The 13,373-nt window shown below is 43.0% G+C and overlaps 1 protein-coding gene across 2 annotated transcripts in view; it reads left to right on the plus strand.

Annotated features, from left to right (window-relative positions):
* LINGO2 (leucine rich repeat and Ig domain containing 2) overlaps positions 1-13,373 on the plus strand; it is a 550,263-nt gene that overhangs the window by 27,094 nt on the left and 509,796 nt on the right. The window lies entirely within an intron of this gene.

Here is a 13,373-nt window from a genome sequence, read left to right on the forward strand (position 1 = left end):
TGAGAGATGACTGGCCCAGGAACTTTATGGCCTGGCCATAGGTCTTCCCTGTCTTAACTCAAGAACTTTTAACCACTGAGCTGAAAAGACTGGTACCGTGTTTAAGAATGCTATATTTTCAGCGTTTGCGAACTGGCAATTTTTTTTTAAAAAAAGGTAATTCAACAAAACATATTATCTTAAAACATATCATCCTTAATCCCCCCCATTTCCTCCCTCTCCCTCCCTCCCATTAAACAACCCACCCCCTGGCTTCCCTCAGTTCCAATCTCTGGTTTCTCTATAAATGCTATTCTCTGCATGTTACAGAATTGTATAAGTCCTTAATTTATTTAACTGATTATTATCAATAAAAAGTTTGTGAGTGTTTATTCAAAGCCTGCCAGGGAGTCCAATTCACTTTGTTGCATCTTTAGATATTCTGTAAAAGGTTCCCATTCCTCTTTAAAGTCACAGTTATCATTGTCCCGTAGTTTATGTGTCAATTTTGCCAGTTCTGCATAGTGCATCAGTTTCTCTTGCCATAATTCTTTAGTCGGGATTTCCTCAGTTTTCCATCCTTGTGCTATTAAGACTCTCGCTGCTGTTGTGGCATACATGAAGATTTTTTTCAACTTCTTTGGCATGTCTTTTCCTACAATCCATAACAGAAATGCTTCAGGTTTTTTTAACAAATGTTAGATGGAACGTTTTCTTCAATTCATTGTATATAATTTCCCACAACTGGCAATTCAAGAAAAGCAGTTCAGACTTATCCGTATCTGCAATGCAGTGAATTGGCAAGGCACTTATCCATATGGTTAATAGTATGTATCTTCAACCTTTCCAGACCCAGGACCACTTCCAACCCAAACATGCATTTGGGGACCCATTTCTTAATCATTTACCATGTATTTGCCTGGTGGTAGCACTCTTGCTGCAACCCACCAAGGATCAGGCTGTGGTGCCTTAGTGGTTCTGCACCCACCAGTTGAAGACCAGTGGTCGGAAAGGCAAAAGGAGGGCCAGCTGGTATTGATGAGTAAATGGCCTCGGCCCAGTATACCTGAAGGAGCATCTCCACCCCCATCATTCAGCCCACTGAGGTCCAGCTCCGAGGGCCTTCTGGCAGTTCTCTCCCTGCGAGAAGTGAGGCTACAGGGAACCAGGCAGAGGGCATTCTTGGTAGTGGCGCTCTCCCATCAGATGTCAAGGAAATAAACAACTATCTGACTTGTAGAAGACATCTGAAGGCAACCCTGTTTAGGGAAATTTTTAATGTTTAATGATTTATTGTGTTTTTAATATTCTGTTGAGAGCTTCCCAGAATGGCTAGGGAAACCCAGCCAGATGGGTGGGGTATAAATGATAAATTGTTGTTGTTGTTGTTGTTTAAGTAAAGAAAGTGCCTGACTTTCAAAACGAGTACTTGAGTTTTCGGAAGGAGGACACTAATACCTGCTTAATAGTTTCAAACTGTTACAGTAGTCCAACGTGTGTTCATCAGCACCATGGACAGCGCAGAGCCCCAGTGATTCCACAACTCTGCTGTTCTCTTTAATGCAAGGTTTAAATAGCTGTTATTCCAATGCAAACATGGAAGAATGTAAAAATGTCTACTTAGCGTATTTAAGAGAAAGCAGTATCTTGCTCCTCAATTCAAATGTAGGTGGTACCTGTACAGTCTTTCCTGGGGTCTTGGAATATACCTTCATAAGATGCATGATCATCTACTTATAGTTTGCTTGCTTTTGGAAGTTTTACTATTACCCAACCATACTGATGGGAAATGGAAGGATCTTTAACTGGATAGCAGGGCTAGCCCTTAACTCCACTGTCATTTTTTGGTTAAATACTTCAAGTACAATTGTGCAGGCATGAATATCCAGCATGGAAGTGTCACATAACCAAAATCCCATTCCCAAATGTGTGCGAAAAATGGACAAATACTTCAGTCAACATGGTATCATAACTTTTGGCATACAACATAGTGTTGCATTTTAAGAGGCTACGGTAAAGTCCTTGCTTTTGACTGTTATAAGAACATTGTTGCCATTTCAAAGGACTTTCTGACTTTCGTGCAAAAGAATCCTGTAATATTTAGGGATTTTGTTTTAGGGCTAGATTCAACTAAGAAGGTGAGCTAGTCAGAACCAGCACAATAAGCTCTGTTAGTGCAATGTTGCTTTCCTCCTCCTATCCCTTTGTGTTCTGAGAGCCAGTGTGGTGTAGTGGTTAAGAGCGATAGACTCGTAATCTGGGGTTCGCGTCTCCGTTCCTCCACATGCAGCTGCTGTGTGACCTTGGGCTAGTCACACTTCTCTGAAGTCTCTCAGCCCCACTCACCTCACAGAGTGTTTGTTGTGGGGGAGGAAGGGAAAGGAGAATGTTAGCCGCTTTAAGACTCCTTTGGGTAGTGATAAAGCGGGATATCAAATCCAAACTCTTCTTTTACTTCTTCTGTGACCTCAGATCAGCTTTGTGGGGGGTCTGCAGAACCTTAAGGAATTGTAAAATGGCTCAGATGTGCATGGGTATATTATTTATTCATTTTTAGGCTTTGCTTGCTTTTTGATCATCTGGTTTTTAAAAGCGGTTCGTAATAGTTTTGAAATATGTTTTTTATGACCCTATGCCCCAAAACCTCGGCTCTAACTATGAAAGATTGTTGTTCTACATAACAGATACATCCGCAGGATCTTAAAAGTTACCACTCAGCTCACTATTTTGTAAAGCAAGAACAAACAGCGTACCATTTTGCTTCATGTGGGTGTAGAGGGGGGGAAATGAAGAAGTTGAGCATACAAACCTTACCGTTTCTCCACCATCATCTCTGCAGGCACAAAAGAATTGTCGGTCTCGGTAACCAACCACGCATATGTTAAAAAGGGCTTGCTATGACTTCTGTTTATGCTACCCTTTGATATTTTTGTCCTTGAGAAAGATTTCATTTTGGCATGATGCAAGTACTACTTATTGCTTAAAACATGGCTTTTCGGAAGTCCTGACCTTAAGGTATCCAGAAACTTTTCAAGTAGGAATGAAAAAAAGACTTGATTTATGCAGTCACCCACTGTGTTTCAGGTCATTAGTCAACATCTTCGTATTTTAGCTGAATTGGAAATGAGAGTTAGATAAGAATGCCAGCTAGAATCTATGGTTGCTGGCGGTGCCACTGTGATAATATATTGCTTCTACACTGTTAGTCTTCTTTCCCCTTTTCCTTTTTTGCCCGAAGCAAGTAAACATTCATTATACTGAATGGTTTTTCATGGGTGCTAGAGGGTGGGCAGGAGGTGTGTGTGCCACATTCTTAAGTGAGAGAATTGGAGCTTCATATAGCACCCAAGGGTTTGGGGATTGTAATCTAATGCTTATCCACCCATTCACAGTTGCAGGAGGCAAATGGCATGGAGCTTGAGAAGGTGCAGCCACTTGTGGATTTACACCAGCGTAAAGCTCAGCTAGGCTTTTGGGAGTGCCCTGCAGTCTTGCACACTACTTTCTCCTCACTCACATACCTCACTCATCACCTTGGTTCTCAAATGCCTTGGTACTCAAACAACTTGGAACCCAAACACTGCAAACCCAGAAGTACGTGTTCCGGTTTGCAAACTTTTTTTGGAAGCAGAACGTGCTCTGTTTTGAGTGTTACACTTCTGATTTGAGTGTTACACTGAGGTCTGTCTGTTTTTTCTACTTATTTTGCGTTTTTGCTGCTCTTTTTGTTTTTTTGGCTGTGTGGAACCCAGTTCAGCTACTGAGTGATTGAATGTGTGCCTGCAGTGCATTATTTATTGCTTTCATTTTATGGATCAATGGTCTCATTAGATAGTAAAATTCATGTTAAACTGCTGTTTTAGGGGGTGTTTTTAAAAGCCTGGAACAGATTAATCTGTCTTGCATTACTTTCTATGGGAAAGCGCACCTTGGTTTTGGAATGCTTTGGTTTTGGAATGGACTTCCAGAACAGATTAAGTTTGAGGACCAAGGTACCACTGTACTCTTCTGCCAGCATCCCATTTTTATAGACGATTGCCTGTTTTCCATTTCAGGGTGAAATATGGCAGCTACAGTTCTATCTGCATCAGTACTGGGATCCCATTGCTGCAGTAGCAACCTAGTTCTATATAAATTTGGGGGTGGGGGTGGGAATTCCTTCGCTGGATGAAGAAGACTGTGTGAACCCATAGGATGCTCCCAATGACCAGGGTAAGGTGATCTGGCAGTGTGAGCCTGACCCTAAACCTGGGATATGTTGAAAGTTAGCTTAATCGTGTGATGAATTTAAGTGCCAAAATGTCTGGGGAATCCCTACTCGTAGTTTTTATTCAGCCTATGCTGAAGCCTTAAGCTGAGTCAAGCTATTTTTCCATCGAACCCAATACTCTCTACTTTAGGTGTAGCTAACCCACGGGCCTTATCTACACCCCCTCTCCATCTCAAGGTGCAAGTGAAACCCTCAATTTTTGGGTGGCAGCTGTTTTCTCGTATTTAGATAATACTCACCTTTACTTCCCATTCATTTCTCATGGTTATGGGTATCCAAAATAAATATTCCATAGAACAGTAGTAGTGGTAAAAGTGTGATATCCTGTGAACTGCCCATCATTTCTTAGTGACGGACACTTCTGCAGCTTATAACACCAAGGGAAGGTGTATGGAGGCTTCAATAAACACTTGGGTCACTTTTAACTTCTAAAGCCTGTAAAGTAAAAGATGGAGAAGGATGGGCATCCTGATCGTGGTGTAGAAGTGGACAGAGAGATTTAAAGCTCTCTGTCCCAGAACTGCAGCCAATATGGAGGCTGCTGTATTAGGAAAGGGGGGCGTCTGTATCGTGGGCACTGAGATGGATGGAGAGGTTTAAACCTCCCCATCCATCCCAATGTCACCATCTATATTGAGATTTCTCCCTCCCACTGCTCACAAGACTGATCTGTTGCCAGCATGTTATGGATCCCCCCCCCCATTATGTGAATGTACAAACACACTGGTGTGATTCCGGTATGTGTGGCATGCCAGCTGTGAAGTGACTGTTCCCACTTTTTGGGCACACTTGTGTGAAGGCCCTGGAGGGTTTGGAATGTGACACTGGGGCCCCCGGGGCCAAAAGGTTAGCTACCCCTGCTCTGTTCCCAAGTAGCTACAGCTCTCTGTGATTTGGGGCAGACTATTTCCTAGCCCTTCAGCTTGAGATCCTTTTAACTGCAGAATATGGGACCTTCTGTGTTTGCTCTGCTGCCAAGCTATGGCCCATTTCTGACATATTTTATTCTATTCCATGCTGTTGCAAGCACATGTCTGTTGACTGAAGCCACCATCCATGCAAACTTCCAATAGCGTGCTCATGTTCTGTGAACTGTGAATCTTGTCAGTGCAAGTTAAGGAAAGTGACATTTTTTCATTGGACATATTTACGCTAGAGAGAGCATGGAAGCTTGCAAGTTCAGATCCCTTCCCTTCAGCAACCTGGTGCGTTGGAGAACAGTTATCCAGCATGGTACTCTCCAGAAGCTATTGTATCACAGCTTCCGTCATCTTTGACCATTCACTATGCTTCCTGGAACAGGCACTATATTGGCTATCCATGCTTTTATGCTCTGACTTGAGTATCTAAACTGCTAGCCAGTACTTGGTTAGTGGAATAGAGATGTCTTGCTCTTTATCATGAACTTTGAGAAGAAAGAGGATCCCAGCAAAGAGGTGTAGCTGGGACTGGACACACTGGGGCAAGCTGGGGGTGGGGAAGGCGAGATTGCTGTAGGAAATATTCACAGGGTGATGGAAGATGACGAGGGGATGCGGGGTCAGTGCACAGGAACCAGAGCAATGGGACCCATCCCCAGAGCCTGAGGAGCCCCTGTCTCCACAAACACAGCAGGCTCTGAGGCATAGGGAGTAGCAGGCAGAGCACTCCAAGAGGCTGAGACAGGCAAGGGCCCACAGACCAGCTCCCTAGCTGGCCAGATGGAGCCGCTAGCTCTGCAAGTTGGCTCTTCTCCTCAGCTGGAGAAGACTTAGAACAGGTGAGGGTCAGATGCCTCATCAAGCCCAGATGCTGCAATCAGCATGTGAAGTATAAAAGGGAAGCAGATCTGAGTTGCTGTGTCTGTTCAACAGCCCATGTTGATGGACCTCAGCTTCGATGTTCTAGGATAGGCATGGCCAAACTTGGCCCTCCAGTTGTTTTGGGACTATAACTCCCATCATCCCTAGCTAAGAGGACCTGTGGTCAGGGATGATGGGAATTGTAGTCCCAAAACAGCTGGAGGGCCAAGTTTGGTCTTGCCTGCTCTAGGATCCCTGTGGGACTGTGCTTCAGGTTGGACTTTGGACACATGGCTTAACCCTGGAGTGGGGACTTGACATACTGACTTGCTGCCAGGTAGGCCATGGGTTTAGTACACTCTTACTACATGGGCATGCCATCCATCCCCTTTGCTATTGTGAAACAGTGGCCTATGTGTGTACCGCTGTTAACTCTTGAGTTGATGAAAGACTTTGAGTGCCAGGTTATTAGGCACAGTGTTGAGACACTGCAAATTATAACCCACAATTTTTTTCCATATAATTGTATAGCTGGAAGAGACCATGAGATTCATCTAGTCCAGCCCCCTGCAATGCAGGAATCTTTTGCCCAATTTGGGACTCGAACCCACATGTGCTATAGATGTGCTGCCCAGCCTGGGGGGCCATCATGGACTTTGGTGGTTGTTCTGGGGTTGTGTTCTAGTACTGTAGTAGAATATTTCATTTCTTGATACTGGAACGTGTACATTCTAGCTCCTTCATCAAAACAGCTCATAATACTTGGTAGCAGACACACCATAGCTTATATGCTCTCACTGATAGAAATTGGATATAATAAGTTATTTCCTTATTACTTTATGTCTTGGTATTTCTTGACATATTGGATCTTGAGCATAATAGCAAGCCATAAGTGCTCTGATAATAAAAAAAAGAAAAAAAGGGAGACACGAAAATCTAATTACATAAAAATCTGAAAATTGAACAGGCTTCCTGATAATTAACTGCATCTCACTTGAACCTGCCTGATGTTAATCATTCTGTTTTATTATAGGATTCCTGTTCAAGATAACATAATTTAAGGGGCCGTCAGCATTTCTGATATAAATGGCTCCTATTGCAATGTCATTGTTTGAGATGCCCAAAGCAAGCAAAGCAATATCTCTTATTGGACTGATTTCTCTTGGTGAAATGATTTTTTTTAAAAAAAAAGAACTTGCAAAGCTGTTCAGATAGAAATAGAGGCAGAGGTGGAATCCCAAAGAAATCAAAGTTTCATTCAGCACAGACTTAAATCTGAAATTTACATAAAATTGTACATTCTGTTGTAACAAAAAAACTCTAGATTTTCCTCTGTTAACCCTAGATCACTTTCACATCTTACATTTGAAGCACTGAGATACCATTCTAAACAGCCATGACTTCCCCCAAAGCATGCTGGGAAATATAGATTGAGAAAGGGGCTGAGAGTGGTAAGGAGACTCCCATTTTGATTCAGTGCTACAATTCTTGGAATGGTTTAGCAATCACCACTGGCAGGAAAGTATGGAAATTATACCTCTGTGTGGGGAGAATAGAGGTCTCTTAACTACTTCTAGTACTCTTAAAGAAACTATACTTCCCTGCACTCTTTGGGGGAAGCCATGAATGTTTAAAGTGCTTTAGATATATGGTATTAATGCAGCTATATCCGAGGCTGAATCCCAAAATGGTTTTCGTCCTTCTAGGGGGACAGTGGACATGATTTTCACCACTTGACAGCCTCAAGAAAAATGCATAGAGCAAAACCAACCCCTGTATATTGACCTGGCTAAGGCCTTCAACACTATAAATTGTAATGCCCTATGGACTGTCCTTCTGAAAATTGGTTGCTCAGATAAATTTGTGAACATCCTTCGGCTCCTCCATGATAATGTGACAGCAACAATCACAGATAACAATGGCTCTCAAAGTGAGCCATTCACAGGGGGATCAGGTATTAAGCAGGGTTGTGTTGTCGCCCCAACTCTGTTGTTTTCATTGTCATGACCCTAAACTTTGTTGACTTTGAAGACGCTCGACCTCAGGACGAAAGGGAGAAACGTGCTAAGAGGAAGGCATGTTTGGCAAACCCTTACTGTGATCAATTCCCATTTGGAAACCTATGTCCCCACTATGGAAGGACATGTGGATCCAGAATTGGCCTCCACAATCACTTACTAACTCACTGCTAAGACTGTTCATGGAAGACAATCTTACTTGGCTACGAATGCTCACCAAAGAAGAAGGTACTTTGACATAGGTGGTATAAGCAGTTGGAGTTTGTGGCACTCCTATGTAAAAACAGACCAGCCCCTGAGTCTGGCTATGCCATAACCCGAGCTATGCCTTATTCCCCTATCCCCTACTCTGCTGCTTTCTTCCCATAGGAAGGCAACCTAAATCAGGTTGGAATATTTGTTCATCTAGCCCAGTGGTACTCCAGCATGTTTGACAAAAGTCTTTTACATTACAGTACTTGCTTCATTGTCAAACTTTCCCAGGTTCATAGAGCCAAGTCATGGGGCACTCTGCATGTACTGTGCAACATGAGCTAGAGAGGCATTATTCAATGTGTGGTGTCTGCCACTTTTGTGGGCTGACCTTTTGTGAATCTCTCATGGGGGAAGCTATTTCTAGGAATGTGACTCTGACTTTCTGTAGTCATCTACAGAATTTGGAGCAAATGATTCAGCAAAGGAAACACAGCCCAGAATAACTAAGGAGATAGTACAAGAATACTTGGCCAGTTTAGATGTATTCAAGTCTCCAGGGCCAGATGAACTGCATCCAAGAGTATTAAAAGAACTGGCAGATGTGATCTCAGAACCACTGGCAGTCATCTTTGAGAATTCCTGGAGAACAGGCGAAGTCCCGGCAGACTGGAGGAGGGCAAATGTTGTCCCTATTTTCAAAAAGGGGAAAAGAGAGGACCCAAATAATTACCGCCCAGTCAGTCTGACATCAATACCAGGGAAGATTCTGGAGCAGATCATTAAGCAAACAGTCTGTGCGCACCTAGAAAGGAATGCTGTGATCACCAATAGTCAGCATGGATTTCTGAAAAATAAGTCATGTCAGACTAACCTGATCTCGTTTTTTGACAGAATTACAAGCCTGGTAGATGAAGGGAACGCAGTGGATGTAGCCTACCTTGATTTCAGCAAGGCATTTGACAAGGTGCCCCATGATATTCTTGTAAAGAAACTGGTAAAATGCGGTCTTGACTATGCTACGACTCAGTGGATTTGTAACTGGCTGACTGACCGAACCCAAAGAGTGCTCATCAATGGTTCCTCTTCATCCTGGAGAAGAGTGACTAGTGGGGTGCCACAGGGTTCTGTCTTGGGCCCGGTCTTATTCAACATCTTTATCAACGACTTGGATGATGGACTCAAGGGCATCCTGAGCAAATTTGCAGATGACACCAAACTGGGAGGGGTGGCTAACACCCCAGAGGACAGGATCACACTTCAAAACGACCTTGACAGATTAGAGAACTGGGCCAAAACAAACAAGATGAATTTTAACAGGGAGAAATGTAAAGTATTGCACTTGGGCAAAAAAAATGAGAGGCACAAATACAAAATGGGTGACACCTGGCTTGAGAGCAGTACATGTGAAAAGGATCTAGGAGTCTTGGTTGACCACAAACTTGACATGAGCCAACAGTGTGACGCGGCAGCTAAAAAAGCCAATGCAATTCTGGGCCTCATCAATGGAAGTATAGCATCTAGATCAAGGGAAGTAATAGTGCCACTGTATTCTGCTCTGGTCAGACCTCACCTGGAGTACTGTGTCCAGTTCTGGGCACCACAATTCAAGAAGGACACTGACAAACTGGAACGTGTCCAGAGGAGGGCAACCAAAATGGTCAAAGGCCTGGAAACGATGCCTTATGAGGAACGGTTAAGGGAGCTGGGCATGTTTAGCCTGGAGAAGAGGAGGTTAAGGGGTGATATGATAGCCATGTTCAAATATATAAAAGGATGTCACATAGAGGAGGGAGAAAGGTTGTTTTCTGCTGCTCCAGAGAAGCGGACACGGAGCAATGGATCCAAACTACAAGAAAGAAGATTCCACCTAAACATTAGGAAGAACTTCCTGACAGTAAGAGCTGTTCGACAGTGGAATTTGCTGCCAAGGAGTGTGGTGGAGTCTCCTACTTTGGAGGTCTTTAAGCAGAGGCTTGACAACCATATGTCAGGAGTGCTCTGATGGTGTTTCCTGCTTGGCAGGGGGTTGGACTCGATGGCCCTTGTGGTCTCTTCCAACTCTATGATTCTATGATTCTACGATTCTATGATTCTATCTGCGGAGGCAGGTGATGTGTAGTACTCAGTAATTGTAAATGTTTGTGGTGGGTAGGGCTGGGACCTTGAAGGCAAGACAATGTACTGATTAGTGTTGCAAACACACACACACACACACACACACACACACACACACACCCAACCCAACAACAGACACCTTGCACACATGAATTCACAGTGCTTTAGCTGTATTCAGGTTTGTGGCTTAGAGGGTGCTCAGACATTTGTCCTTTGTCCCTGGTGACGCATGTCTGTCTGTCTCTTTTTTAAAAAAGAAATGGCTTGGAATGCCTGATTCAGAGGAACTGATTGCTATGGGAATAATTGTATCTGGTGTGTTAGTGCATGTATTGGGAATGAGAGAAACTACAGAAAATTCCCCAAAGGGGAATCTGGTCCTCCCCTTGGCAGCTTTCTCTGCTTCCCAGAAAGCCTCCCTAGAGCATTTGGAAAACCTGCTGAATGGTGTGTGATTTGGCATGGCCACAGTGCAGAAGGAGAAATCTTCTCGAACTGGAGCTCTACTCATGTGAGTTATCTCTGTTTGGGGTGTGAGCCTCCCTTTCCTAACATGGTGTTCTGTTCCCATATCATTCAGGAATTTCTGTACAGGGAAACTTTTAATATTTGAAGTTTTATTCTGTTTTTAGTCCTCTGTTGGGAGCTGCCCAGAGTGGCTGGGGAAACACAACCAGATGGGCGGGGTGTAAATAATAAAATTATTATTAATATTCTTATTTCTCCCAGTCTTCTAGGAAGGATTGGGAAGCTGCGGGTGGGAAGAAGTGATGGGAAATTTATTTTCTGTTCATGGGTCTGAGGATCCAAGCCTACTGGTCCTTAAGATGTGTTAAGATAGAGCACACTATTCCTTTCTCTGTTTTTTAAAAACATGTTGTTGCACTAATTTATGAAGCAATCTTTTCAGAATCACCAGAAAGCTTCTGTTACATTAGATCATTACTTGGATTCACCAACAGAGAGTGAATGAACTTCAGCAGTCAAGGCTTGCTGTTTTAGCTGGGGGTGTCCTTACTCCGTACAGTGCTGGGATGTAATCTTATGGAAAACAATCCCTTTACTTACTGTTTCAGGTTGAGAAAAGCTTAAAAGACCATGGACTTAAATGAAAGTCATTCATTTTTATCTCCATGCTTTCGCCTAAAGCTACTCCAAGATTGATGTCTGTATTATGAAGAGAAAGGCAGGAATAATGATTTAAAAAAGAGGTAGCAGGTGCCGTGTACACATTGGTGCTGCCTTGCGAATATAGTAATATAAAATTGAAACCTTACCTTTTTAATTATTCTGAGATGTTGGGAAATTATCTTCTCTCAATTTACCAAGGATGACTGGCTGATTGCTAAGTCTCTTCTAAGAGTGCTTCCTAATTAACCTGTCACAGTAAGGGCTAGTATTGTGTGTTGCTCTCCTCCACCCCAACCCCAAGATGTTCTCTGCAGCATAATGTGTCATTAAGCTGCATGTTTATGAAATAAAATAAGTAAAGGTTGGAGTGGGGAGAAAAACAAACATTGGTATGATATGAAGTTACTAATTTTGTAGCTGCAACACATGGCGGTCTCGGAGAGGAGAATTAGAACAAAAAAAACACACACAACTAACATTATCCTTGCATGCAATTAGTCATTTGTAGAATCTTCCCTATTTCCATGGGTGTTCCATTACGTGGGGAAGTGTTGGTGTGTTGAGTTGATATTGATGGCTTCTAGTCATGATTGGCTGTATGGTACCTTCAATTCTGAAGTTTGCCTCTGAAGGTGCATTGAAGGGGAATATGAAAATGCTCTTGTTCTCTTAGCCTGCGTCTGGGGTTCCTGTAGACATCTGGTTGACCACTGTGAAGAACAGAATCATAGACCTTTGTTCTAATCCAGCAAATAACTTATTAAGGTTGTTTTTTCCTGCAATGAGAGGCATTCCACCCCCCATGAAGGTTATCAAAATTTGATTTTGTGTTTGGATCCTAGCGTTTGTGTGCATCATTTCTGTTTAAAGACACACACACGACTCAATTGTCATCTTTTTTTAAAAGCAAAACAAAACCAGAAGTGCATATAGACACACATTTTCTTCTTAACAACCCCCTCCCCCCAAACTGCCCCCCCCCCAGTTTGCTGCTGTGCATTATGCTCAGCAATTACAATTTTCAGTTCTTTTTTAAAGTGCTGGCTGGTTGGTCTGTTGTGTTATACGGGTTCTTCTCCCCCATCGTGTGCAGTAAGCTTCACTGCAGCCAGAACCAATTTTGTGGATCTGCAATAACTGTTTGGGAGTGTGTGGTTATAGTCAACCAACTGTGAATGTGTGGTTTGTTTCCTCTCATACAGAAACAATGGATAGTTTTTGCACCCATACACACAAGAGTTTGTAAGGTTTCTGATATAAGTAGCATTGTGAACACTGCAGTGCATTGTCTGTCTGACTTCAGGTTGGTAGAATTTTATATATATATTGCAGGGATGGGCAATTTTTTAGGCCCATGGGCACATTTAGATTTTTGAGTGAGTGCTATGGGGGGCGCAGAAGAAAAATGCACCTCTCTTCCAACTTCACCTCTATGTACTTCTCAGTACATAGAAAGAGGTAACCACTGTTACCACTTCATGACCAAGTGGCAGGCATTGGGGAGGGGGCAAGGCTTGGAATTTTCACATTTGCCAGGGGTGAGACCTCGAGGGTGGCCCATGGGCACCATGTTGGTGATCCCTGTAGTTTAGGGATGCTTTTCATTCCTTTTGTTATATGATTGTGCAATGGGCTCTGTCTTTGGTCTGTTTTAAATAGGGATAAAATTAAACGTATTAAGGTACACAAATGATCAATTGTCTCACTAACATCTGGGAGAGATGACAGCGCCACCCAGACTTAATTCCTTGAAATGTTATTGCGGGTTGTGTCCTGCAATATGAGATTATGGTTCAAAGCAAACCAGGGACTTCAAAGGCACAGAATCAGCTGGGTAATATGTACCTTTAAGTGGTAAGGATTTGAGGTCCCTTCAGCTGTGCT

The sequence above is a fragment of the Podarcis liolepis genome, assembly GCF_965112155.1.
Source record: "Podarcis liolepis genome assembly, chromosome: 17".
NCBI lineage: Eukaryota > Metazoa > Chordata > Lepidosauria > Squamata > Lacertidae > Podarcis > Podarcis liolepis.